Genomic DNA, 20628 nt, shown 5'->3' with positions numbered 1-20628 from the left:
AGAGTTTTCGGATTTATGTCCTTACTATCCTACATTTCTTCCTACTAATGATGTGCTCTTATTTCCCATTACATACTTAGTCCCTTTATTGTTTTTGATATTGAACTATAGTGACCCATCTTTGTTATGGCCAAACCTACCAGCATACTCTACTTTTTACCTCCAGGAAGTTAGTATTTTAAAAACTTAAGAATAAATTAAAGAGTAAAGAAGATATTAAGACATTATGCAAGGTCTTTGGAGAAAAGATAAAGTGCCGTTTGGAGACAAAAAAAAAAAAATACCAGTTACCACTGAGGTTCATACTCTTCAATGGGGAAGTGAAGAAGCTTTCAATTTCTTCCTTGTACAGGTGATGAGTTTCCACTTGAGTGGCAGCAATGCCACGTGGACCTCTGACTGAGGTGGCATCTGACCTACCAGTCTGGATATATACAGAGCACAGAGGGGAAACAGAAAAAAGCACAGAGAACAAGCGAGCTCTCCTAAGGTTGCTTGGACTGCTCATGATCCAAGCAACAAGGGGGAGATCCTCTGCCCTGTGTTAACCATAAGCCATAATCCTGGCTTATGATTCTATGTTTGCTCCATTTATTTGGGTGTTTTTTAAAACAAAAATGAACCAAGGTTGATGCCACAGTTATGCATAGTTTTATAACCAGCATAGGTGAGTCATTCACAAGGTGTCTAGAGAGACACTGTATTTTAACTTCAGGAAAAAGTATGTTTATAAAACCAGAAACATGGTATAGTTTACTGTTACAGCTGCTGCACATCCAGTGCAGTATATAAAGTGAATATCAAAACTCTCAACAGCAGGGTTTTTTTTTTTCTGAATTCAATCCAAACTAATACATTTACTGTGGTGTTGCTTTCTCTGTTCACTTTGGCTTTATCTAAATGACAAGTCTTGTCCATGTGCCATGGATAAGTATAGCATAGTGTCAAGGAAATGACAGAAGCATCCTAAGTTCTGCCAGACAAATCACAGTAGATGGGACATTATTTTTTCTTTGGTTATTTGACAGTGCCATCTGTAACTCCTGCCAATTTTCAAGTGTTACTCAGGGCAACTGCTTTGCTTTTGTTGAGAAGAAAAGAAGGGTGTGAAAGAGCTAGCCATCAAAACTTAGGGCACCTTTTCTCGTGCAATCTTTAAGAAACTCCTACCTGCAACATGGAAGAGACACACAATTCTGAACATAAAACACATGAGGGAGTCAGCCTGACAAGCATAAATCAAATTCGGAAGAAGCTTCGTACTCAATTTTTTGTGATTCAGTGAGGCTTTGTTCTTAAGGGCTAGAACAGGCATCCGAATGTAACATCAGTGTTGGAAACACCAGGCTCATGCGGCCAGATGCACACGATCTAGCACAAAACCAGCCTGTTGCATTACATACGACTGAAGTAAATTCTCTCTTCTTTTTGGAAAGAGAATCCCTCCATTTCATCTGCCCCACATAAAGGAGCAAAGCTACTACAGCCCAGTAAACTGGAAAAAGTTACAGTAGGAAGGACATAGATGCATACGGCTTCATAGCAATTGTTGTGAAAGAAACTAGCTGAAAAGTTCAAGTTCCTCAAACATTGCAGGAAAATGGAAGAACAGAAGGAACCATCTATGGAAATAGCATTGTCAAGGTATAAAAGATAGTCTTCTCTACTAATACCACAAGTGCCAAAAGGTAGACTTGGTTTCAGAATTATTAAACACCTTAACGAAGTTTATGCTTTATGTGCAAGATACAAGGAGGATCTGAAGCATTAAAGTGTTCAAAACATATGTGGTCAAGTGCAGCATTTCTACTTGACTTTTCCTGTCATACCCATTGAATTGAAACAGCCTCTTACTCACAAATCTCTCCTACAGTTTGGCTTAGATTCCTGCATGCCGAGGTCTTTTGCAACTTTTCTACCTCCCTCTGCTCAAGTAGGTATCAGACCTCAATATAAAATTTTGCAAATAGATCGAAGCGGCTGTTTGTCTCGATGGTGTTGAGACATGACACAGGGAACTCATAAATCTCCCTCTAAGACTGGCTCTACAACTATTTTTCTGCAAGAATTGGAGTATATTTTTCAAGCTGGATGCTTAAAATCAGGTAGATACTTATCTAGAACTTGTATTAGTTGCCTTCACTTGACAACTCTAAGAAAGGACTCCAGTACCTAAAAACTGTTTAGTCCTGCCCTCCAAGAACACCCATAGGAGACTGGATGCTTTATAGATTTTTATAAATAAAACTGAAAAACCATAGTCTAAATTTGAGAGTGTGTTTGGGTTTAGAGACGCACGTTTGAACCATCTAGCCTTAATTCTTTATTTTATGAAAGCTTTATTTGGACTAGTCAACATGAAACAAATTTTTCATGCACGCTATGATGGATATACCAGCACTTTAGATTCTTTTTCTCCATGACAGAGAAAAATTTAAAGGAATATCACTGTTGCGGAAATTAGTCACAAAACCTCAGATGTCACAATGGAAAGGGTGGGCTTTCTTAACATTCCTATGAATTAAAAATTGGACTTAAATAAAAGAAGACTTTAAAAGAACCTCACTCAAACTGCTAGAATAAGTTCTTAGGTGATCCTACAGAGCATGTTGTAGTACTTCTTGAGCTGGGAATAACAGAAGAAATACTGCAGGAAATCTAACCTGTTGCTTTCTGTCCTAAAGCCAAAGATCTAATCACTTCTGTCAGAAAAGTTATTATATCATATAGTAAAATTGGAGAATATTAAAATACCAGAACAGAGATTTGATATTGAGGGCATTGCTCATGAAATTAGTTGCTGCACATTAACAAAATCCGGGAGCCCTGTGGGCTTGTTCCTTTAAAATGACACATCTGATTCTGACAGAAAGAAATTTAAAGAAATTACATACAGACTAATTTCCAAGTAATAGCAGAAACACGAGTCACTCTCAAAACCAAAAATTCAAGTACTATAACCTTTGAGGATTATATTGAACACGCTGATAAATGAAGTGTGAGCAGGTAAAATTCCCTGTATGAAAAAAACCAAATACAGGTATTGCAGAAGTGACAGCAAATTCTGCGCAGGCAACTCTAGTGCATTACTATTTTCATTTAAATCAACTCAGAGCACATTGCTTCTTTGAAGCAGTAACAAGAACCATGCAAACTCTCCTGAAGCCATCAGGCACTAAGAGATACCAAGATGCAACTGTACGTGCAGTTGAACCAGAAATCAGTAGGTAAATTACATCAAACAAATTAGGGAGGAGGGGAGTGGAACTTTTAATATGGAGAAACAAGTGATTCTTAATGATGACTCAACAACGGGTATGGGCTAAAGATATTACTTACTTTTTCAGGCATATCTTAAAGAGAGGATAGCATAGCAAGCTGGGAGAAGCTTAGCGGGTCAGCTCCCTCTGCACTGCATTTTTAGAGTGAAAGATTGGAACAGAAAGATTGAGAGAAGCATCGTAAAGCACAGGGCTGCCTCCTCAAGTCACACAAACCAGCTTCCACATCAGGAACCTGCATTTGCTTCTAGAAAAGAAGCACTAAACATTCTTTTAGTCTCTTCTTATCACACTGTCACTCCAAAGAAGTGAAGTACGTGTTGGAATTAATTTCTCTGAGCCTGCTTGTCAGATCCTTTAAAACACTGCCTCCATTTAGCGTCAGAGTGCTCTTTACGCACTTAGTGGCCTTTCTGACAACCAACCAAGTTAAGTGCATGTGGTTGAAAAAATATAGGATGCCTGGCTGCCATGAAGAGTTCTGCATCCAGATTCCTTCCAATCCTGCCAGGATGGCCTAAGACCGAGGCATCTGCCTATTGGTAAGAGATATACCTCCTCCCCTCCCAGTCCTCCTTTTGTACTCTTCTAATAGTACTTCCCCTAGAGTATATGAGAACATTTTCAGACAAAAAGCATGAAAAGATGGGGTAATTTTTTTCCTTTTTGGCTCAGCCAAACCCATTTCTCTAGTGCATGCCAAAACCTGATTTCATACGATAAATCAACAAGATGTGTCTTTGTCTTACCATCTTGCATTGCATAAAGCTTTGTACTCCTTCCACTATGTTAGAGATCACACATCCCTATCACTGACACCATTTCCTCAATCCACAGCTGTCCAACCTCTGATAAAAAAACGTGGGTTTTTTAATGAACAAACCTTGTTTGTTCACTAAGCACTCTGCTAAAGCAGTTCCTTGTTAAAAAACGCAAGTAACCACTATGCTTGCTTGACGAAGACCATCCCGCATACCTAGCAAGTGCATGATCAGAACTAAAAGCACAAGTGTGACTGTGATGCTACCCTAACATAAGTAACAAACTGGAATACATGTAGGTGACTGTGGAGTATAATTAACTTATTTAATGAAAAGTGTGGGCTGCATCAAAATTTAAGAAAAAAAAAAGTGGTTTTATCTAGACGGAGTTTAAAGGGTAGCTGTTCTTAAAGCAGCTGACTAGGAACATTTCAGCTGAGAAGTGATCTGAACACAGAGACAGGTCTATCATTTACAGTAACGAAAAGTCATAAAAGTCTCTATTAAAGAGTTATTTCCTGCATAAAGAGGAATAAGGGACTGAAAGGCCTCATAGGTAAATACAGAATGAGTAGGTAAGGTATTTTTTCATAAAATAATTCCAGACCAATTACTGAACAAGAAGTCAGGCTTGAAATCCCTAACTGACGTTGAGGCAGATGCTAGCTTGAGGCCATGATTTGGATAAGCCCAGTATTGCTCTCTGTATGGAATAAAACAGATTCAACTACTGCAGCAATTGCAACAAAACTAAATCAAAAAATTAAAAGTTGCCCATTGAGCTCTGCAACTTTGTTCCAAAACCTCACATTAAAAAAAAATGACACCAAAACAAAACTATTTTGTCTTTAAGATTACTTCCTCTGATAAGACTTGAACACATTTAAGAGCAGTGTTGTAAGGGAAGACAATATTTTATAGACCTAAAAATAAATAAAAAAAAAAAGATCATCAACATTCTACAGCAGTACTTGCCCCAATCACAGAGACTGGTGGCTGATGGGCACGAGGGACATTTTAGAGTATGATCTGTACCAGAGAGCTTCTGCTTCTACACATAAGACTTCTAGTAAATGCACTCACTGATGAGGCGGGCAATACTATTAGTAATTTCCTGTTAGTAAGCACACCGCACTTTATGTCCATTTATTTTAGAACATATTTAAATGTAACACAGACTGTATCTATGACTGACTCCAAACCATGGGTTTCTTCCACTAAATCCAAAAGCTCTTAGAGCAATTATTTAGTCTTTAGCACTACAGAGCTCTAGCCAGCAGGAGGCTCTGAAACAAATAATCTTAACAAAATCCCGTTCTAAGACACCTTTCATAGTTCATCCGTGCCAGGAAAACACTTCGCAGTGGGGTAGCTATCAGAATGCTGTGCAAGTGAGGTGAACACTCTAAGCACGTTCCACACAGTTTAATGTTAAGTAAAGCGGGGAGAGCATTTCTGTTGGGCAACGTAGGTCTTGATCCTTGCAATGACGCCATATCCCAACACTAAGCCATAACCAGGGAAACAGTAAGGGAAGTTTAGCACTGGGGTTGAGATGAACAGCATCACTTCATCTGGAAATGTTCCATAAAGCTGGAGGAGACTGGAGCTCAGCCTAACAGGATTTGGGTCTCCAGAAAACTAACCTAAATAGTAAAATAAATACTCTGTACAAGGGTATTCTGAGGTGAAAGCCAGACAAAGCTTTGAATACTGTCATTCGGTAGACTAGAATTCTCCACCTAGAGGCAAGCCTCAGTTTGAGGGGACAAAAGAAAAAGGGACCTTTGTTTGCTAGAATATCTGTTTCCTTCACATCTGACCTTGCGAGTCTCAATTCATACTTCAGTCATTTAATACAAGCAAGGTTGTTCTATTTCCAGGAAAGGTAAACAACACATGCCGATGAACTGCTAAAAACTCAGTCTTAAACACTACCAGTAATACATGAGTGCAGAGCAAGGCTGGAAGCATGGTACTGATGGAGTTGTTTAATAAACACTTCCGTGCACCATCAAGACAGCATGGCTTATTCTCTATTCTGCCTCAAGTTTTGCACTATTTGGTTTGTTTCTGAAAGGCTCAGCTTCTGACATGAGGCATTAATTGAAAGCCTTAGCTTTCCTTAAAAAACAAACAACACTGTAATATTCATGACTGAGAGGAAAAAGTAAACTTCAAAGGAAAAAAACAGCGGTGAAGAAAAACACTTTGGTTTTTTTAGTCTCCTAGTTGCTTACACAACTTTGTATACTTAGGTGGAGTTTTTTAATCCTTAGAAGAACTAATACAGAAATTTGTACCAGGCAATATTACACGGATTCTTTCCAACAGAATAAGCATGAATACAATTCAATTCAGTTATTAGTGTAAATGACCATATCTCAAAAATTGGAGAGATTCCTTCTGCTTCAAGTTTCTTTTGCACTGCTTTTCATGTTACAAACACAGCAGACTCCAACAGTTACCCAAAGGAAGGTTCATAGAGTAGGTTTAACTAGCCAAAAACAACAGCTTGCTGCTACAAACAAACAAAACAAGACTCTACACACAGTCACATATTGGTTATTTTTATCTTGTTGGTCACGAGAATGTTAGCAAACAAACCTTGCTTTCTTTCAACAAATAGTTTGATATACAGTCATATGTACAGAGAAATCTGTGCTTTTGAAGGTCCAAAGAAAAAGATGGAAGATAACTGTATTTACTTTCTAATACCAAAATTCTTGATTATAAGCAAATTAGTAAACAGCACTAAGCAAGTAATTTCTAATAAGCATCTATTTAATTTATTCTAAAGTCTTATTTGTAGTACCGTACCATACAATGTTCTCAAAAAATCCTCAGACTTATGCAGCAAAGGGCAAAGTCACACAAATTCTCATCAGTAGAGACAATTTCACCAGGAAAAACCCAGGGTAGCCTGGGAATGGGTAAATCAGGGGCTATTCATGCAGCTGAAAAACTTTGGGAAAGCCCATGAGCTATATTGTAAATGAAGATAAGAGCAAGCAACACTGTGTTCAGGTAACATTATACTGTCCAGTGTTATAATATATAACTGTTATAATGGGATTATCAGGCAATTTTAGAATTTGTCATATTTCAAGAAATGGAGCTGAAGTTTTCCCACACTCTGTCCCACACTGGCAATTTTTAATCGGTCTTTTTTGAAGGCCTTGTATTGGATGTACTTCAGTTCTTTGTAAAAATCAGCATTAATAGAAGCTTCCCTTTTGCTCCTACTAGCAAAATTCACTACACGACTATTTTCTTAATCAGCTTGCCACATCTGAGTGTTCCTTGCAATCAGAATTTTCACCATTTCTGCGAAAAACACAACTTAGCTATTCCCATGCAGCTCATGAGTTCTTAGTCTCCTGGCTCCGAGCAGCCCCAACTTAGGCTGTTGAGGCAATAGGCACAAAAACACAAGCAGAAACACCCTCTTGCTCTTGGGTTTCAATGCTTCCATTCCTCTCACCCAGGCAGTATGGTGAGGAAAGCAGACTGGCAAGTGGAACAAGAGCCAGAACGAGAGCGTGGAAGGAAATACTGAAACAAGGAAACTGCAGGTGAAGGACTAAAAGCAAAGTAACATTAGTATTTTTGTTTCTACCGTCTTAGACTGCTAACCTAACTGTCTTTGTCTTTAACCTTACTGTCCTCCTACATAGCTTCTGTGTTAAGTAAAGTGTTTTACTGGATTTCTTTTCTTGATCTATATTTATCTGGGCATTTTCTAGTTCACAGAGCAAGATGATCATTTAAATAATCCTCTCTTCATCTGCCACTGTGAACATGCACAAAACTACGCATATGTGGGAATCTGCACGTGCAGCGTTCTCATTGAAAACAGCAAAGAGGTTTGTGCCCATACTCAATACACCTTTTGAATATAAAGTAACAACATACAAACAATTTTAGTTCAAGGGCAGAGCTAGGTATTCCTAATAGTACTCCTTCTTAGATGTAAACATCTTCTCCGGCATAGCTGTGTTGTTAACTAACATGCAATGGCTTCCCATTATTTGGGACAACGGATCATACAGGCATATGAAGAATGAAATGGTACTTCTGCACCAAAATCCTTTTTAGACCTTGGCACCGCTAACCTGTTGGAAAGGCACATACACTCCAGATACCCATTTGACTAACATGACTGACATTCATCATGTTGAAGCAGCAGATTGTTAATCCCAGCTATAAGTAGATTTAGCCTACAATATAAACCCATTTTTACTTCTGCTCACAGGACTAGCTTTAAAGTAAAGTGCTCTGTGCCAACTCAAGTAACTATGATGTAAACATATAAAACTGGTTTTGGCACAGCTCCTAAACAAATTGCTCCCAAAACCAGTGAGCTCTGCAGAAGCACTCCTCACTACACCTCACTCACTGTGACTTCTTTTTGTGTGCCACATCATATACCTTAATCATCTCTATTTTCATGCATTTGGAAGGAAAACTCAGTGCATCAAAAACAGTGAGTCAATTAAATTATATAAATGACTAACAGCACTATATATACACGCGTGATACATCATCCCATTCCCTCACCCCCCAAAAAATTAGAAACCAAAAAGCCTACACATACTTTGTTCTTGACCAGGGTTTGCTGTCACCTCATTTGTCCTTTCCTTTGCTTTGATATTTGCCTAAATAAAAGGATAATGACTCTGGCTATGAAAATCCAGTACCTTCTTGCATGCACACAAATAATAATCCAACAAATCCTCTGTATACGGGAATTTTCTTTCTGACCTCTCTCTTTACACCAACAGCAGCAGCTCTTGCTCTCTCTGGGCCACATCATCATCCCAGACAACAGGCCATCTTTCAGTACCTGGGAGCTGCAGCCAAGGACTCGCCTGGTACTGTTGCACATCACTTACTGCTTCTAGGAAGCAGCCCTTTTTCATTAACCCTTAACACTCCCATTCTCAGAGGGTCATGATTCTTTTACAAGTTTATACTTGCATTTACGCAGCTTGTAGAGTCACTATGATCTAATAAACTACTGTTCAGATTCACAAGCAGTTGTTTGGAAAGTCAGTGGCGTAAAACTAGGAGAAAAGCTTGTAGTTATTTAATCATTTGGGTCCCAGCTCTGCACAAACACATGCATTCCAAACAGTGGTTGTTCTGGCTTCAATGATGTTGGCTTTGACACAGCTAATTAGCACCAAAATACATCCAATCAGAGACTCTGCTACATCACAAGTGAAAGTCTGATCGACAGAGCAATTAAAATGCTTGCAGCCATCTTATGCTAAAACTAGTCATGTGAACACAATAGCTGCTGGGTGCTTTGTGCCACAATTATGTTACAATTAGGACAGCAGATACACATCTGTCAAGTATTAGGTATTTTTCACATAGACTCTCTGCAGGAAGATCACTGGATAAATTCCTTTGGGAGATGCCTGTTCAGTCTAATCACAGGATAAAGCAAGATCTGTGAGTGTAACTGAGCTGTGAAATCACTGTGCTCATCTCTCACGCCCATCACCAAAAGATACGAACAGGCAGTTTACCTCCCCGAAGCAACGCTACGCTCCTGCCAGAATAGTCTCTGCAGCTTTAGTCCTTTCAGTCCTATGGACACTGCAGGCAGCTGACCATTCTAGGTCATCTCTCTTGAGTGAAATGTTAATACATTTAAAAAGCTGATTAGTTGAACTGACCCATCTTTTTGTCAGCTCTTCAGTCTTGCTTTAGAAATCCCTTAATAGGATTTACTCTTCTGCAGTAGTTTGCATAGGAGCCCTGTAAATTCAGTCCAGAGGGCTTTTACTACAGGAAAATAAGCTGGTATATCATTTCAACTGCAGTCCATGTCAAATACAACAAAAGCATGAAGAGTAGCCAGGTGCAGAATTGACTTGCACAAGGTCATTTGAATATGATTATTATTATTCCTATTAAAAAAGCAAATTCAAACTGCATTGGAGGAACGTGATGAAAGATGGAGAGCATAGGAACTCTCTCACCAGCTTCCTCACCCACTGAATAAAAAAGACAGTAGCCAAGAAATTAGACAATGTCAGCAGGAGGCCTGTATTTGGCAGCTCATCTCTACATGCGGCTCCATTTCAGAGCAGCAAGGGAAGAGCCTCTGGTAGTGCATTTCAATCCACAACCTTCATTCAGCTACACAGAAATTTGCCTGACTGCACACAGAAAAAAGGAAATTTCCACTATTTCAATAATTCTTGAGATTTTTCTCACAAGAAAGCGAGTAATAGCTATTAAAAAAAAAAAAACAAAGCAACAACCGAAAAAAGTAGACGCACACACAACCCTAAAACTATCCTGGTGACCTTTCCTTTGCAGCCTTCAGTGCTTCTAGGTTTTAGAATAGGAACCTGAAATTTGGAAGAATAGTATATGCTTTATGCTGTTCAAGTTTGCACAAATACTAAACATGTGAAAAATGTCACGCACATTAATCTTTAAACCTGCTGGACAGGATAAGGGTGTGAGGGGGGCAGCAGGAAGTACTGTGAGCAGTTCTGGTCTCCTCTCAAAACACAAGGTGAGACAACATTCACAGAGAAGAAATAAGTTTGTTTAAAAGATAGAGAATGCCTGCCGTAAATGTCCAAGACTTGAAAAGCAAGCAAAAGACATACAAGAGAGATCTTTAAAATTATGAATGGCATAGAGATAGTGCACTGAAATGGCCCATTCACCACCTCTCAGTGCAAGAACCAAGTGGTCTCCAATGAAGCTGGCAGGAACAAAACTCAAGACAAACAAAACAGGTTGGTTTCCCGTATAAAAGTATTAGAGCTGTGGATCTCCTTGGCATACAACAGTGAAAGGTTATGTGGATTAAAGAGAAACTGCACAAATTCATGGAAGAGATCTCCATTAATGACTACATAGTCACCATGTGTTAATGACTACATTGACACTACATTACCTCAGGATCTTTCCGTTACAAATGCTTTGGAGCTGGGGAAAGGGCCAGAGGATGCTGTTCATATGTTTGTCCTGTCCTTATATCTATCCTAGACATTTGCTTTTGAATTTTGTTGGAGGCAGGACCTTAGGCTATAGCTTTATTATTTAAAAAAAAAAATTTAAAAACTTAAAAAAGAACCCTCTATACAGTCATTTCCATGCTATGATCTTTCAAGTGATTGTAAGCAGTGCAGAACAAGCAATTTGTCTAGTTCTGACATACCAGATCATTAAAGAAGGCCCAAAGTAGAAAGGTCCTAGAGGACATCTAATGGAGTCCAGGTTTGTATCATCTTCTTGGGTTTTATTCTTCTCAAAGGCTGGTCTGTCCAGACTTTGCTCCTTGCACACATACCCTAGTCCCAATAACAATAAGGTGGAAAGGAGTAGCGTGGCATAGAGTTTGTCACCTTACAACCAGAAAGGCCACACTACATCAAGTCACTCTGCCCGACTTTCAACTGTTATGTAAAGGAGGCAACTTTCCCAACAAAGAAAGGAAAAGGAGGCTTCAGTAGGCTCTGCCAGACAGTGATTCAGAGTTCAACACCTACTCAAAAATCATCCGAAGGTGTTTCCATCTCTCCTAGGCAGACTAGGAGACAAGCTGGCAAACACAGAAATCCAAGAAAAATAGCTAAATTTAGGCAGATAAATATCCCTTTTTGTGCAGCTTGGAAATAAAGATTGAGCCTAAAGAGAGAACTATCAAATTAATTGCTAGTGATCACTTTTAGGCTGCCCAGGAATGATGGTGTTTTATCATGTCATCGCATCTAATAAACTGAAAAATGCAATTGAGTCACTCAGTGGGCAATTTGATTTGATTTTTCATTTCCCTTTGATGCTTATAATTCCATCTTATGTTAGCAGCAGAGAGGGTTGGGCTGTGACAGTGATAACAAATCCAGTAGGGTGTATTTTTGCCTACAATATCATGAAAGTAGCAAGTCGTGATAACCCCCAGCAGCAACAAGGACTAAAGACAAGGCTTCACACAGAGGCTTCTGCAGCATTACTGACATCATTAAGCTGCCACTCTGCAGAAATCAGATAGCATTTTTCAGCATAATAGAGCAACCTTCCTTCAGGAAAATGCTGGTGTTAGCTGAACTACTCTGCAGCTCCAGAAAGTCCAGAGGGGCTCCTTTACAGAGGGGTTGATAGATCGAATTCTGCATTTATTTTCCCAAAATCCAAGCCTCTGTGCTGATATTCTCCCAGTTTTACTATCATTCAGCAATCCTTGCCTTCTGTCCTTCTGAGAAAATACAAATTATACAAGGTAGCTCTTTTCTCAGCTGAATCAACTACTTGAGCTAACAGTCACCTAACTTTCACAAGCCTAAGAGCACTCATATCACAATACATAAAAACACTTCACATGATTCTACTCTATTTGTCTTCTAAAAGTCCTTGAATTAATGTTGGTTCGTAACTATCTGAGTATACACTTAATTGGTTTTGGATTAGTCCTTTTATTATGATTTTTTTCAGTCTCTCTCAATTAGGCTCAATTTAATTGTTCCCAGCTGAAACATCCTAAGATAAATACACTTGCGACTACTAGGACAATAGACAGTTCAAGGCACAGCATAAATGACACAGACATTTTGGGAACACAAAAGTAAGACAGTATCTTGAAGGTGATCGTTAGATAAATGAAGTTATGCCTACCTGTCTCCTGCTGTTTTAATTCAGTGCCTGCTCTGTGTTTCTCAATTGTGATACGAGGGCATCTTAAAACAGCTGTAATGCTGAAGCACATCACCTATCAAATACTCTAAAGCTCAGGAATAGATTACCTCCAGTGGTTATGGAAATGTCTAGCGGTGAGAACTTTTAAGAATACGTTGGACAAACTGTTTCTGACAGTGCCTTAAGTATAGTTGACATTTCTTTCAGACAAGGGGATTATCTTTCATGGTTTCCCCCAGATCTATTTTGTAGAATTCCACGGCACAGCAGCATTTAGATAACAGTACAAATATATAAAACACCAGCAGTCTGGATCCTTTGGGATTTGGTGTGACTATATGGGCTTCTGACGTTCCTGCCTACCTGGATTATCCTCCGTGTATATAGATTGTCGTCTGTGTATATAGATTGTTCTACATCAAACTGTGCCCCTCTGTACACCACTGATTTAGAGGTCAAAACATCAAAGTTGGAGATCTACAGAGGAGACTGGTAACCTACATTTCTACATATAAACACGGGTTCTTCTACTGAAGATTTCATACCCCTAATCTTGGCGTCCATCTGTTTCTCTCTCTATTGTGATCTGCTTATAATTCCCCTTCTATTTCTCTCACGTGTTCTATTTTCCTCTGGGAAGAATCACATTCTAAGAATTTCAATGAACACTTCAATGTGTTTAGAATTTTTCCAAAATGTTTTATCATTCTGAAAGATCTTCACATCTAACTGAGCTGTATTTACAGGTGAACATTCAGAACAATGAAAAATAGAATTTAATTTGCAGTAAAAGTAAGAACTTGGCTGTTACAGGAGTAAACTTTCATGCAACTAACTTCATGAGGCAGTAAACACTTTCCCCTGTACATAATGGATTATGAGTATATAATAGAGTCGGCTCTAAGATCTCAACATAGAAATAAAGGAAAAAACCCAAAGAAATTATCACCTTAGAGAAAAAAAAAAGCTACATTCTTGAGTTCAATCTTCAGTGTAACTAGCATCATAATCTGACTTGTATAAATGACCTTTTCATAAATGGTGTAATTTACATGTACTTATAATATGTTATAAACCCACACAATTTCATTTCTTTCTCTAGAATTTCCTTCTGAGCAAGTGTTTTCTGACAAGAAAAACAGCTTCATGACTCTGTAAGAACAAGAACATTTGGAGATCACTCCTGGTGACAGACAAAATTTAATGGTGCTTTGGGCACGGCTAAAACTGTAAAGGTAGTCTATTTTTTTTCTAGAAACTTGAGGACAACAGAGCCGGTATCCAAAAAAACCAACCAAATTAATAATAATGAGGGAAGAATAGAATTATTTTGGGTTTTTTTAGTCCTTTGGTTAAGAAGGATTTGGAGATGCTGATGTAAAAACCATGCAAAACACTATTTCACGCAAAACAGAACTTAAATTTAAGAGGTGCCTGTGACCTGCCCTTGCACATCAGTGCCAGAGAGGAGAGGAGGAGTTCCCTCTACATCACATGTCATCCAGTAGCCTTTGCATTCCAATCACAAATAAACCAAGTCTGAACAGTGTAAACCCTCTTTCAGTCTTATGTTTATTTCCTGCTCTCTTCCTTTAAGTCAACCAGAATTTAAGAATAAAAGCAGAGCTTGCTTTTAGATTTGTTAAATAAAAAGTTAATAAAAACACCAAAAAAACCACCACCACCCCCTCCAAACTAAAAACAACCCACCACAAAACCCAATCAATACACACTACAAGCACACAAACCAAATTTACAAGCCAAATTCCAGCACTGCACACTTAGCTGGTCCCTCAGCTGAGCCCTCTCCTGATCCCACTGGCATGCGTGACACATATATTGACACTACTCTTTTGTTCAGTGAAGGCAGAATCCAGCACCTGCGTACCTGCGTGGCATTACATGGATTTAAATGAAAACAAAGTTACTGAATGAAAGAGTTTTAATACAAAAGTTCTGCCATTGCCATTTTCCTCTATATTATTTTAAAGAATTATGTCAAAATAATTATTTTGTGAGTCCACCTACAAGAATGAATAAAAGTCAATTGATAAAAGACTTTAAAGACTTCTAATGTGGGTGTCTTGGCAAGCTTCGAATGAATTTATTAAAGCAGAACAGCACAATTTTTCAGAGTTATTTCATAAGAGGAAGTGAATTCTCAGTTTAATCCCATGGTCACACTTGAAAGGAAAAAGAACCAAATTTTTTGGTGAAAACAGTAAAAAAAATTTAAGAACCTACTGAATTAGAAACACAAACCATGATACGGCTGCATCCACTTTTTTAATAAGTGACTTAGAGGTTTGCATCCATTCCATGTACTAATCCTTCAGAAAACCACTCCTGACACCAGGATAACCGTACTGACCAGGCTTGCAGACATCCTTCCCCAATAGTAGTCACTGGGAAAGTCAATCCCACTTGATGGGACTGAGAATTAAGACCATATCACTTAAGTCTTTTAAAAGCATTTGTATGTTGAAGCAATAAAAATTAGGGTTGTTCCTAGCGAAACCATACTTAATTATAAATGTTCATATTCCACCATGAGGAATATGCTTTCAAAACTGTATTATGATAATACAGTCCTTGATGAAACACTGATTAAAGCCATTGACTTACACCTAGAATATAAAGGGAACTTTTTCCAACCACATGCTTGCCATTTTGATGAAAAAAATAAAATAAAAATCAAACACTTTCTGGTCAATATCTCATCCTTTAACATCAGATCAAAGTCCTTGCATACATAAATATGTAGCGAGACCCTCTCATAACAAGAATTTCCAAACTTTTGGTACCTAACATCTGACACACAAGAATTCGGGCAACACAAACAACATTTTGATGTTCCACTAAGAAATAAGATCAACAAACTACAGCCAAACCAAAACCACTTGTTCCAATAAACATGATCAAGTCATTGCACAAATGTTGGATTTGAAGAAAATTATACAAGGTATCAGATAGAATATATGCAGGTATACATTCAAATATTTATATTTTATCCAGAAACATACATTTATACTAATGTGTGATCTTCAGATTAGGCACCAAATATTAATGTGCATTTTTTAGTGGTGTTCGAAGGAACTGGAATGACACTTATTTCCCTACTTCTCCCTCCCCACCCATATGATTAAGTGCAGCCTATAAAGAGTAAGTATTATGGCTGTCCCAAGAATTCCATAAAGTCATTTCATATATTCAAGTAAGCAATATTTACTTATAAGACTCAAATTGTGGTGAGTAAATTCAATAGTTCTGCCATTGGTGTTGGAGAGAGCAAGGTTGGATAATAAAGTGGATTCAACAATAGAAAAATAATCCTGGTAATGTTACCTGGTGCTCAACTTTCTGTAGAGAACAGGGGAATGAGCGCATGGATTTTGGCTTGGAAGGCTGATGATCATTAAATATGAACATACACCATGGATCAGTGTGTAAATGCATACTACTGACATCTACTCCAAATATTTTATAGTATGTATATTTAAAGCCCAAACAAAAAGATATCCATTTGTTGTGGCGTAAAATAACAAAGTAAACCATTTAGAGAAGCAAGACATGACGCAATTACCATTAGCCTAGTCTTTCCCTAAGGTTTAAGAACCTAATTGAAAGCCATGGGAAAAAAACATCAAAGTGGGTCTAATTTTATCAAGCTTTAATTACGTTACTAAACTACTAACTCGGTTTAACAAAGTCGGGTTTCTATGGCTCTACAGTTGTTCTATTTTGACTTTTTTTTTTTTGGAATAAAAGTGAAATGCGAGACCTACATTCAGGAAATTATTTAAACATACCTCAGCTGTAATAATGGATAATATTAATGAGTTCTATAGACGCTTTATACTATAATACCTTGCTGAAGGCTGACTGAAGAGACGCTTAAAAAAAAAAAAAAGAAAGAAATTAAAAAGAAAGAAAAAAAAGCACTGCATCTGAAACCTGAAACCCAAATACTAACCTGAGCCTAATCCCACTTGGACAATTGCACACAAAGGGCTCCACAGCTGCAAGGGTGGACATCCGAGGTGCTTGGTGGATATTTAGGTTGTCTGAATTGCATCCAGAAATACACTGAGCTATAAACATTGCAGGTGTCAGAGAGATGTACAAGTGAAATCTCCGGCGTGTTTGGCAGGAAATTTTAAGTTTAAAATTGGTTATAAATTTTATGTAGTACACTCCAAATTGCACAGAAACTGAAGAAACTGCCACTGACTTCAGCCAGAGGAGGAGAGGACCTTCAATATAAGAGATCAGGGGTCAGAACAGGCTCAGCCTTCCAGTCTACGTTCAGACTACTAGTCATGCTGCATTTATTACAATCCTGTCCAGGCTTCTTGCATTTTCCTCTCTAACTAGCAATCAATATTGAATTGAAGTTTGGATCCCTGGAAAGGTGCAGTGAAATAGTCCATTCATTTCTGAAGCATAAACGTTTTGACAAGCCAAAAAGCTGCAAGAGTCAAGAGAAGCTCTGTCCCGTTTTATATTCCAGCTCTGGCAGGAGTTATGAATGACACTAAAAATTAGAAGAAAGAAATAAGCATTAGATTAGTGCTCTGTTATTACTCGACCACCCTCCAGCAACAGATGTATTTGGAAAGTCATAGCTGCTATATGGAGGGGTTCAAAGAGTGAAGTCAATGCAAAAGGAGTCTGTTCGCTATCGGTTCTCTTTTTCTGAGGACATCTCAAGAGCACTCAGGGAGAAAGATGTAGGCTGGATAAATTGCATTAGTAACAGCTGTCTCCTCTGAAAAAAAAACAACAGCCAAACCCCAAAACCTCTTTCCTAGGGGGCAAATGAAAGAGCAATTACTGGCATGCAAACATAGCAAAGCACATGGGGAATAAATTCAAAATCTGCAAAGAGTTACATTTCTCATGCATGTGCTGTGATCTTGTACAGACACAGAGCACGTACACAATACACATACGCAGAGCACTTTTGCGGTACAGGAGATGCAACCAGAAGAGAGAAGAGGTGCAATTTATGAAGAAAAATATTAATCTTGCAGAAGACTGAAATTAGTCTGCCGCGCCTATGAAATAGCTTGCATAGAAAAAAAGCATTTTCCAGATTGCAAATCAATTGGCAATTCCAATTTTGAAGGTTATAACTAAAGTCCACCTTCACTCTGCAAAATGCAGTAGAGCTGGCACTGTATTTTTCATGCTTTTAGATGATCAGGAGAACAAATAGGACAGAAGGGCAAAGAAAAATTTGTGGAGAAAATGAAAGATGAGACAGTTTTTAAGATTACTGAATTATCAATTACTGACTGCCAGCTGCACTCCAAAAAAATCCCACTGGGGCAGTGAGACAGTCACTGTGGAGAGTAGGATAATACTGTCTGCTTTTGAAAAATCTTACCCATTGAAAATGTAATACAGGAAATGTAGGAAAAGTCATCAGGCACGTCAGTAAAAGCCAAAGCTACATGTAATGAATACTCAATGCAAAATGTAAGTGTGGTAGAATTCCGTGGGTTTGTACAGGATCCACACACATTTGTTCCCAGCCGTTAAAACTGGAGTAACCTGGACTTTTGCAATGGGTTTTAAATTTTAAGTTGTCACCATTTTCAAATGAATTATGCAGTAACTTGTTGCAAACTTCAGTAAGTAGCAACACTGCAACATTTTAAATTTAAACTAATTCTTAAGGAATAACAAAACCTCTTCCTGACTTTAATAGACTTAAAATGAGATGTTCATGACAGATATTTTTACACATTCATTCTATCATCACTTGTGATCTTGATTTCTCTTAATTCTGTAAAACACTTTTCCATAGATACAATATTTTCATTTCAAAGATAACACTTACTAATTAAAGTCCTTTTTTTAAAAAAAAAATAAACTAAACCTTCAATTCCAAAATAAAACAAATAACTATGCCTTGCTTATATGGTTCATCTTGGGAAAACTGAAAGGTTAGTGACAGACATCATGAAATCTAATCCTTACATTAGTATAATAAAATATTTGCATCTTTGTCAGACCCTTTGTCATATTGGTATGTGCTTTCAGCATCAGAATATCAACACGCAAGAATAAACTTCTTAATAATGATCTTCCCATTATCTATAGCTCCTTAAACCAGTCTGCATTCTTTCAGACTGAAAGCTTATTCTTACCTTAACACACATCTTTATTGTCACTGAATTAATGTGGCCTGATTAAGTTTAATGACATGGCGACTCTGGTGACGAGTCTCTAGAGACTACCACTTACTGACAGATCAATCTAATTTTCAAAGACAGCACAAGTGCTAAAAGGGTATAAAAGCAGTAGCTGTATAGTGCGAATCAGACGTACTGCCTTCTCTAAAGGCAAGCGGTACAGCAAGCACAGTCTCAGCCTGTGATGTTATTCACGCTCTGCTCAGGAGACCGGTAACCACAGAAAGCTTTAAAAATATCAAGTATACCCCACCCTCCCACCTCCCCTAAACAAAACCAAACCCTGCAACAACAAAACCCCACCACCTGATGGAGTCTGATTAAAAATTGCATAGATCTTGATTATCAATAGCTAGAATTTCTTGAAAGGATTTCTACACAGATCTACTCGTCTCTGGGAATTCCAAGCCAGGCCAGAAATCTGATTTTGTCCTGTCGTGCATCTTATTTTCTTTGCCATAGAATAGTTTGGGTTGGAAGGGACTTTAAAGAGCATGTAGTTCCAACCCGCCTGCCATGGGCAGTCCTCCACAAATCCACTATATACAACGTGATCAAGACTTCTGTCAAACAATTGAAGCTAACATTCTAAAAGCACTCTGAATTTATTTCAGTCCAAAACTTTCTGCAGACAAAAATCACGATTTACCACTTCCCTCCACATCCCTGCCTTCCTTTTTGCCAAAAACTGCATGTTCCCATTCCTCTTCCATAAGCAATTCATCCAATTCCAGTGAAGTTCTGTTGAGTGTCCACATGAATCAATCACTTATTTCTTAAATATATTACTCCCTAGATGAGTCTTAAATTAAGTTTTTAAATTAAGCATCTCTCCGGCTCCAGTTAATGCTGTGCTTTGCAATTAGAAGTCAGAAGTACATGTGCATTCTTTCATTTTTATTACTGTTTCCTACATCAAAATGCAAGTAATTTAAACGCTGAAGTGCAAATGCACCAACAGAAGTCAAAAAACATATATTAAAAAGCACATATTTGTGAAATTAAATGCCTTCCAATGCCTGCCTTCACATGCAGTAATGAGATCGTAATTCTGATTTTTCCTCATAAAACAAAATTATTTCAGGACTGAAGCTCTGAATGCTTCCCCACTTCTCCCCAAAACTCCTTCTGTCTGTGTTCAGAGCTATAAATGAAATTGCTTTTGCCTTCTTGAAACCTTCCTAAACTGTGCCTTACTGTTAAAGTTGTACATCTAACTTATTCCTAGGTTGCTCTGTAAGTAAATTTTCCTTTAAAAGTTGCTTAACTTTTTGCATCATTAGGCTCCGATACGATCCTAGTTCTCATGGGTATCCCAAATATGTTATCCTGTAACCGGCAATTTAACAAGCTTCCTGAGAAAATACAGAGGATTATTGGTGCAGGGACTGTGTTATTTAAATTTCCTCAGAAAACAAGATAGGTCTGAACTGCATTAAATGGGCTGTGTAGAGAGGCTTTCATGCCTGTGGCTCAACTGTACCTGTTACAGCGGCGTTTCAGTTTAACAACTGGTATTTATGATTTGGGAAAAAAACATTAGCTACTATGGTGATGCGAATTGATTTCACAGTCATTTTGAAACAAACTTTTAACTCCATAGGATTTTGCACATGACTGTAGGCACCTATTTACAATCTTCCCTCCTGCAGCTCTTCAAACAACTGTACATAGTAATTCAGCAGCAGAAAGTATCAAAACCAGGAAAGGTCAATGTCT

The 20628-nt window shown here is 38.1% G+C and overlaps 1 protein-coding gene across 1 annotated transcript in view; it reads right to left on the bottom strand.

The window, feature by feature from the left end:
• DAW1 (dynein assembly factor with WD repeats 1) overlaps positions 1-20628 on the bottom strand; it is a 312498-nt gene that overhangs the window by 180612 nt on the left and 111258 nt on the right. The window lies entirely within an intron of this gene.

Source organism: Cuculus canorus, chromosome 9, assembly GCF_017976375.1.
Source record: "Cuculus canorus isolate bCucCan1 chromosome 9, bCucCan1.pri, whole genome shotgun sequence".
Taxonomy (NCBI): domain Eukaryota; kingdom Metazoa; phylum Chordata; class Aves; order Cuculiformes; family Cuculidae; genus Cuculus; species Cuculus canorus.
Note: the sequence above shows the minus strand (reverse complement) of the source record. Positions and strands in the feature narration are given on the sequence as shown.